Source organism: Cryptomeria japonica, chromosome 4 (genome assembly GCF_030272615.1).
Source record: "Cryptomeria japonica chromosome 4, Sugi_1.0, whole genome shotgun sequence".
NCBI classification, from domain to species: domain Eukaryota; kingdom Viridiplantae; phylum Streptophyta; class Pinopsida; order Cupressales; family Cupressaceae; genus Cryptomeria; species Cryptomeria japonica.
Window position 1 is genome coordinate 603,740,147 of NC_081408.1, and position 8,888 is coordinate 603,749,034.

Consider the following 8,888-nt stretch of genomic DNA (forward strand, 5'->3'; position numbering starts at 1 on the left):
AATCACTCACTCAATCAATGCTTATGTGACCTTTCATAGCAATTACTCAAGTGTCTACACAACCACAATCCATTCTTTGTTGAGCTCTTGCACACACATAAAATCTGAGAGCAACCATATCAAGCAAGATAAATGGAGATATGAAACAATGGAGAGAAAACCCTAATGAGTATGTGAATAGTATAATCTTTCAATATTTTGTGTTTTGCATGTTTTTAGGTTCTTCATTGGTGTATGGTGGATTTCATTGTAGAACTAGAGTTTTATGTGGTTGGATCTTTGTTTGGTTTTACAATTTGAATATTCAATTTCACCGTACACAAAATGTATGTTAAACTTTATGATTGATAATACAAAAAGAACTAAAGTACTTAGAAGTAAAGTATTGTATAATATTACATTAATGAATTCAGTTTTTTTCTAGTAAATAATGTATTTCCAAATAATAATTGAATAAAGTAAATGACACTTGAGACTAATTTATTAATTTATATTCAAGTATATGTGTCTAGATAGAGACCAACTCAAATGGGTTGAATGTGTAGTGTATAATGGTTTTGACTCCAAGACTTATAGGACCATTATAGATTTAATTGGTTCATTTGGACTAATGTAACAATATTAATTACTCTAGGGTGTGAATCTTTTGGATAGTATGCTTTAGACCATCATTTTCAAATCTCATTGTGTTCAACCAAATTTGATATAAGAGTTGACTTATTTCCATCACAACTAGTGTGGAGGATGAGACTCCACAAGGGCATAGGTAGAGAATTCTTCTCTTAGTGTAACTTGTACCATACATATTGAGGTGATATTTGAAATTCTAAAATCTATGACCCATTTATAAATAAGGCTATCATTGCTTTAGCATGACAGGATTCAAAGATTATGATCTACCAAAATAAATATTTAGCTATACCACAGGGATGGTTTCGTTTCTCCACTTGTATGAAGATGATAGATGCCAATAGCCACCTAATTTAAAAATATTAACTAAATTTCACCAATAACATTCAAGTGATAGATGCTAGGACTTATTCATCTCAACGGTTTAGTATTAGCATTAGTGTATCATAGATGAATGTGTGTGTTCTAGTGTCATATCTACATGAAATATGGTTCTTTAGGTTTTGATTGTTAAATCAATCTAGGTGACTGATAGTATAGACACCCATCTTAGGCGAGGTAAATCCATATGAAATATTGATTATATATATTTAATTATGAGATGATTTGTAGGTTGAATGGGCTATAAAGATATTATTAAAATCTTTAGTGATGCATGTCGTTACACTTGTGACCTTGTCAGTGATGATAATTAGTATATGATGCTTATCTCATCATCACAATTGGCATTAATTAAGAAAAATGATAGGACCCATATTGTAATATGAAATGCACTAACATTCCCAAAGCTTACATCTTAATAAACCAAGTAATAAAAAAAATTCTTGTAGTAAGGTTGGAACCATTTTCTTTTACACTAGTTGGTTATATGTATATGTGACAAATCCATGGGTTAATTTCATTGTGTATATGTCATGTATGCATGAGCTAAAATATTGCATACCTCTGTTATGTGCATGAGATAACCACCTTGTAAAAATGTAATGTATGTATGAGTTGGTCATCGTCCGAATTAGTGTGTGTTTATACACTAATATTAACATGGAATTAATGTTTTTCCTAGAATGCATTAGCTTTCATACTATTTTATGAATTAAATTAGGTACATAAACATAGTCAATAATTGAGGTCAAATTTCTCATGCAAATTGTGTAGATGAAGTCTTTCCGTTATGACAAAATTGGGGAATGATGACATATGCAAGTTGGACATTGCACTGATTTGGGTATTACATGGCTCACTTGTGAGGGTGCTTTAACCCCTCACGAATCCTATGGAATTTGGAGATCCTTTCTTCTACATGGTAGTTATTTTTTGATGGTCAATGCATGTGTGTGTTCGTTAGCAATTAGGCTGTCATTGTTATGACTTTCATCTGTTTTGGTCCTTCTTCTTGCATTGAGCCTGGTCTATGGAAATTTTAGGTGCTTATCTTATTATAGGAGTTGGATTTAGCTTCTTTCCCTCACTAATTTAGATATTTGGAGCCCTTTTCTTGGTAGTATGGAGGATATTTCCTACATAGCATCCTTTGGGGGTCCAAAGGAGCCCCCAAAATTTTCCTTCAAGGATGCTTTGGATGGAGAAGAGTCTTCTTTGGAAGGAATACACATATAGTCAAGTTTCTTATGCATGCAATTGAGGAGTTGATAAATTTCCAACTTTTGGGACCTAGTCCTCAATCCAATAGGTTCTTACGAAAATGCAAAGATTTTTGTGTTGTGATTAACCTTGATTTCATAACTAATAATATGTTATATTTATTAGAACATGCATTAATTTGCTAGAGTTATGGCTCAAGAAAAATTGGACCTTGAAAAGACACATAGAAATCATATTAGCTATGAATGGGCACTTCTTCATTGTGTTCTATCAAATGATAGTTTAAAACATGATTTTCAAAGGTCATTGCCATGTCCCTTTTCTAAAATTTTCTAGTTGTCCCAAAATAGTAAATCAGGATCAATTGATACTTTTGAAAATAATATCAAATTTTGTGACCTGGTTAAGTCATAGATATTATTTTCCTACAAAAAATATTTAAATTAAATATCTCCCCTATTTTACATGTTAGAAAGTGGAAAGTTTGTCACAGCTTGTCTTTTTGGCAATTAGTGGCTTTTGGTAGTTTTTGAGAAGTGGCAACTTTCCTTGGCAATTGTAGGAGTTTGGAGACACTTGAAAAATGAAAGTTTCATTTCCTTTTGAGTGTGATTTTTGGCTCCATTTCCATTCATTCTCTAATGTTATTTTGATAAGTTGATGCTTTCTCTTCAAAGGTTGGTAAACCTGTGAAGACAAATCTTCAAGGTTGATAATCCATGGAGATTAGAGGCTCAAGGGAAATTATTCCAGGGGACCCAAATATAATTAATCTCATTTAGAGGTTTCCAATATGAATAAGGCTTTCCATTTGCAATATTTTTCCTTAGAAGTTTGTCAATGTTTTGCAGAAGTTTGGAGTGCGTAGTTTAGGATTTGTTTCCAAATAATTTTGTTGATGGTTAAAGCATTTTTTAATATTTTTTGTTGTTATTTAACATATTAGAACTTTTTTTAAGTCAATTTTTCAATTTGGGTATTTTTGATGAACTTTGGTTCCAGATAGCTTGACAGTACCTCCAGGCATTAGTTGTTTCTAGAATTTTGAATAGAAGTTTTTATGAACCTATTTAATGTAATGAGACATCTTATGACAATAAATGCAAGTCATTTCTTTGTTGCAATGTTATGAAACCAAGTATTATCTGAAGGTAGAAAAATGGTTTGAGGATTAATTGCATATGTTAAAACATAAAACACAACAAAACATTCAAAATCAAACAAATAACCTTTATACCTTTCTTCTCACCTCCTCTGATTTAACTTGAAGTGGAATTGCGCCCTTGTATCCACTTGATTTTCTCCTTGGTGTTGAGTGATGTGGATTTATCTCCAAACACAACAAGATAATAATGATAGAGGGATGTATAATGCATTAGATGTGGCAATATTTGGGCACAATACGGGTATGATTGATGATTTTCTTGGCTCAAAATGATAGCATGTGACAATGCGAATGAGATGGATTGGATTGTGAAGGGAGGAGACTCCTATTTATAGATTTGAGGGGGCTATAATGGATGGTCAAGATTGAAAGGAAATTAAGGGCTAAGATTGAAAGAAGGTGAGGTGGATTTGAGAGGACAAGTGGGAGATCCAAGAGATCGTCATAAAGGTATTTCTTGTCTCCACACTTCTCATGTATATAGGGAAGAGATCCCCAAGTACATTAGGAAGAGGAGAAAGGAATTAAAGATTCTTTGGGAAAGACAAAGGAAATTAAAAATTCCCAAGAAAGAGGGGGCATTGGAAGAATAAAGGATAAAAGGAATTAAAAATTCTTTGGGAAGAGAGGGCATGGGAATACTCAAGGAATTCAAAATTCCTTGGATAGACAAAAGTGGGTGGCATTTAAGGTTGGGAGGTGAGATGGGAAAGCCATTTATGGAAAGAAGTTGAACACATCCTAATCATGTTGATTAGGAATGTGCAAATGATTAGTGATGATGATTAGGTGGGATAATGGAGGATTATGAGGGCAAGTGGATGAATTAGGAAGATGGGACATGGGGAGAGAGAATGAATGGAGGAATTTTAAACTATAAGAAAATGACGACCATGATTAGGGTTGATTAATTAGGATAAATGATGGTGATTAGGAGGATGATTTGTAGGAATCATGACATTAGTTAATTAATTAAAATTAATTAACTAATCACGATTAGGAGAGAATGTTGAAGAAACTAGCTAAGGTTGGGAATTGAATTAATTTCAGAAGAATTGGGTATAATTAATTAAATAAACTAATTATATGGCTAAAGTGACAAAATTGATAAAAAATTAATTAATTTTGAGAAGAATGAGGACCGACATAATTAACATGATTAATTATGAGCATAGGATAAACTAATAAAATATTTATTTAATAAATTTTAGACGTCTACATTATCTATTGTGTGTCATTTGTTTTTAATTTTTTGATGGTTGTTTAGGTAATTGATTTGGCCAATTTAAAATTCTAAAAGCTACTTTCAGCTTTGATACATTCATCTTAAAAAGGGTACTATAATTCCTATTTTCACAACCAAAAAATAGTATTCATAAAACCTTGACATGTAGGACATAATACTACAGAGGAGATCATATCCAAAATCACTATATGGGTTTGCCTTCCCTGACTTTCAATAGAATTTTGGCATCAATATATTGTTTTTGATTAAGGATAAAATAGGTTTTGAGGGGACCCAAAACCCCTTAGAACAAGTTTTGAAGGGACTTGAAAGCCTCAGATTTTACAAGGATTTGAAACCCAAATTAGACAGTTGCCAAAAGATACATCAAAGGTAAATAACAGCCCAAACTCAACCTAGCATCAAAGAAAAACCAATTAAAAACTAGCTAAAAAAGAAGGTTGAAGCCTTTCACTAGTATAAGGGTTTTATCAAGGTTCCCTTACCTTCATCAGATACCAAGGGTTTTTCCAGGCACCCATAACCTGAACATGGAATTTAATCCCATAACCACAACCACCAGATTCTTGATGATAAGCATACAAGCACAATCTGAGACCAAAGGGTTTTGAAAGGCTTCCCAAACCTTCATCTTGGGTTTTGATTTGGCTCCCAAAATCAACTTTTTGAAATGAAACGTTAAGGAATAATCTAGAGCTAGGAGGTTTTGAAAGACTCCCCAAACCTTCAAAAAGGGTTTTGAAAAGACTCCCAAAACCAACAAGTTGAAGCCAGTGAAGACAAACTAGCTAAAAGTCGGCTCCTTTCCACCACAACTCTTCTCCACCTCAATAGGAGAAGGGAACACCTTATTAGAAGTTGAAGAGAAACAAACCACCAACTGAGAAATCCAAGCAACAAACAACCCCACAAGATCCATAACTAAAAGAACAAGACTACACCATCTTGCAAGACTATTGGGTTTTAAAAAGGCTCCCAAAACCTTAAAAAGAGGCATAAAGTAGATGGACTCCAAACAAGATAACTCGACCAAAATCTCCACCTCTATAGGAGAAAAGTGACAGAGCCCCAACAACATGGAGATAGGAACAATCAGACAACCATCTTCAAGAAATAGGGCAAAAAGAGCCCCCAAAAAGCTCCATCCCACTTCACCCAGCCAACCACTCTTCCCCTTAATAGAAAACTAGATCACCTAAATAGAACATGCTGAGAATGAAAGAAATATGAGAGCCAAAACCACAACAAAAAGTCTCTTGGAAAAGATAGAATTAGTGAAGCACAAAGTCCACTTCCCCATAGAAGAGAAGCAAGACCAACATCCCCTAAGAGAGCGACTAGAAGCAAAAAAAGAGAGGGTCAGACAAACCCCCAATAAAAAGATCAACATCCACCATAGCTAGAAAGCTAGGATAAAAGTCTCCAACATCATCAAATCCCAATCCTTGAACAACGAACCTCCACCCAGAGCACGTTTGGAAGAGAGGAAGCCAGAGAACCAAACCTCAGCATCGACACATCCCCTTCTCATCAACCACTAGAAGCCATGAGCCGAAATAGAGCAACAGAAAATGGCCATAGAGAAGACACCCAAGAGAAATGGATGGCCAAACCAAAATGAACAACCACCCCCAAATAGAGGACCAAAAGAAAGTATGGTGTTGAGAAATGCCCACAACAACACCACATTGAAGAAGTAGGTGTGATCCACTTCCTCCTTAATCCTAACATCATCTGCTTCATCCTCTTCCCCTACATCCTCTCCATCCTTGGTCGAAACCCTTCCCCTTAAACCGCTTCCTGCTCCCGCTCCTGCCCAACATTTCAAAACTACTGCTTCATCTTCAATCATTAAAATATTGTTACTAATTAGGCATCATTATATCATTGATCAGGTTGAAAGCACCAAAATACTCAGAGGGGAGGTGAATCGGTATTCTTGTAGATTCAAAAATAATAACCTTTTCACCAATTATAACTATTATCAAACACACTTGACTAATATAGAGCAGTTAATGCATAATAGACATGAATAACACAACCAGAAGATAAACACTGGATTTTATATGTGGAAAACCCAAATGGGAAAAAGCACAGAGAGTGTTAATTCTCAGGAGAATATAACTAGTTATAGTTTGAGTTTACAAAGGGGTGGCTCATTTCCAGATTACAAAAAATGACTCACTACTAGACTACTCACTACAGATATACAAAAGATGGCTAACTACTGAAATGCTCACTGCAACTAGAAAGGTTGAACTGAAAAGATTTGCATCTCCAAATGCATGGGATTAGTTCCAAGTTTAAGCTTAGATTACAAATATAAAACTCTATAGTAGATCCAGTTAGAGATCTCTGTACAACTGTCCTGGAACAAGTCTGGTAAAGGACTACTGCACTACTACAACACTAATTGCCTTTACTGTTCACAACTCACACTTCACACACTGTTATCTTCGCTGCCAACTTTCTTTCACACATCACTTTTACATTCACAGTTACTTGTTCGATCTCACCATGCCACTACATATGTATAAGTGTAGACTCCACATGAACCTAGGAAACCACAACACAAAACTTGAAGATATACTTCTGATAATTACCAAAGCTGCTAACACCGGGACACATAATTGATACTGAGATCAATAAGAACTCCTAACATGGGGATACTGGGATCAATGAGAACTCAATGAAACATCATCCAAAGCTATCCATGTTGCATAATAACTTCTAGCCAAAGTTGCAACATCTGAACCACACATACATACTGCATACAATATCTATAACATCCATAATATCAGACTAATATCCAAGCCTCAAAACATAGTCTGGTCCAAAACCAAATGACTGGTTTGACATCAATGACAACATTATTCACACAAGTCTAACAATATCCCCCTTTGTCATTAATGGCAAAACATATTCAAAATATAACTACACAACTCCCCCTTACTCATGAAATTCCTCAAAACCGCATTCCTTGAATTCCTTTCTCCCCATTTTGACATCAAGGGCAAAGGATGCCTTTGACGAAAAAAGAAGAAAAAACAGATACATACAAAATTGTTAAGAAAACTGTACCTTACACAAAGAAACTTTTAGCTGCTCTTCTTCAGAAATATAAGCTTGTACTTTTTATTCAGATCAGGAAGAACTTCCCAAGAATGTATAACTAGTTTGATACTCACTGAAAGACTTCTGCACTAAACAAGCAGATCAACCGAATTTGAGAAATTATCTAGAGCAGTCGAATTCTACTCATACTCAACTACGTTCTCAAGCAATGCCAAAAAGTGCTCTAGATTAGCTTCAACAATTTTCTTAACCTTCCAAAACATACTCACAAAGTCTTCTTTATGCCTTTGCAATAGAAGGAGCTCAACTTGAAGAGAATTGACTCTTTTCCTCTACTCACCATCCTTATTATTCAGAAAAAAAAAGACTTGCCTAGACTTGTCAGTTCATCTTCAATAGCATCAATCTTAACTTTATGCTTCACAACAACTGTTGGAGATACAATATCTGTAGATTCTTCTAGCATTGTGGATACAATCTCTCAATTCCTCTATACATGTTGACAAGTTCTTTTGTGCATCAATGCATTCATTCAACAAACTCTACATATCTAAGCCTTTTTTCGTACACAAACATTCTTTCTTATAGGACCTCATTCAAAGACTTTGAAAGCAGATTAGTGATATCTTCTAGACTGACGTTGTTTCAAATCAAATGCTTCATTAGAATGCTCTCAATTCTATCTGACTCAACTAAGGTCAGCCATTCCATCTACACTATCAACGAGTTTTAGCAAAACAGACACATCATCTGAGTCTCCATCTTTCAAAACTCCTTTAGCTGCAGGGGATTCCGGATCTTCAATTACCATGATATTCTACATTTTGCTTCACCTTGGCTTTGAAACACTAGTAGGAACTGATTGTCTCCTTTTCTTCTTTCCAGAGGATGAATCTCTAGAAATGGAAGAGACAGACACAGAAACCGGGGCAACTCTCCATATATCCAAAAATGATTTGAAATAACTATTGCAAATTTCATCTTTGTTAGCGAAACCGTTCAAATATCTAAATATTTGTCTTGCAATAGGAACATCAGACTTCCAAATGACATTTTTTTTTTATCAGAAGGTATTCTGAACAATACATAATGAAACTCACAAGCAATGACCCAAACCGGAAAGCATAATTCTTTTCTTTTGTCATATTAATGTTTTCAAACAATAATTCT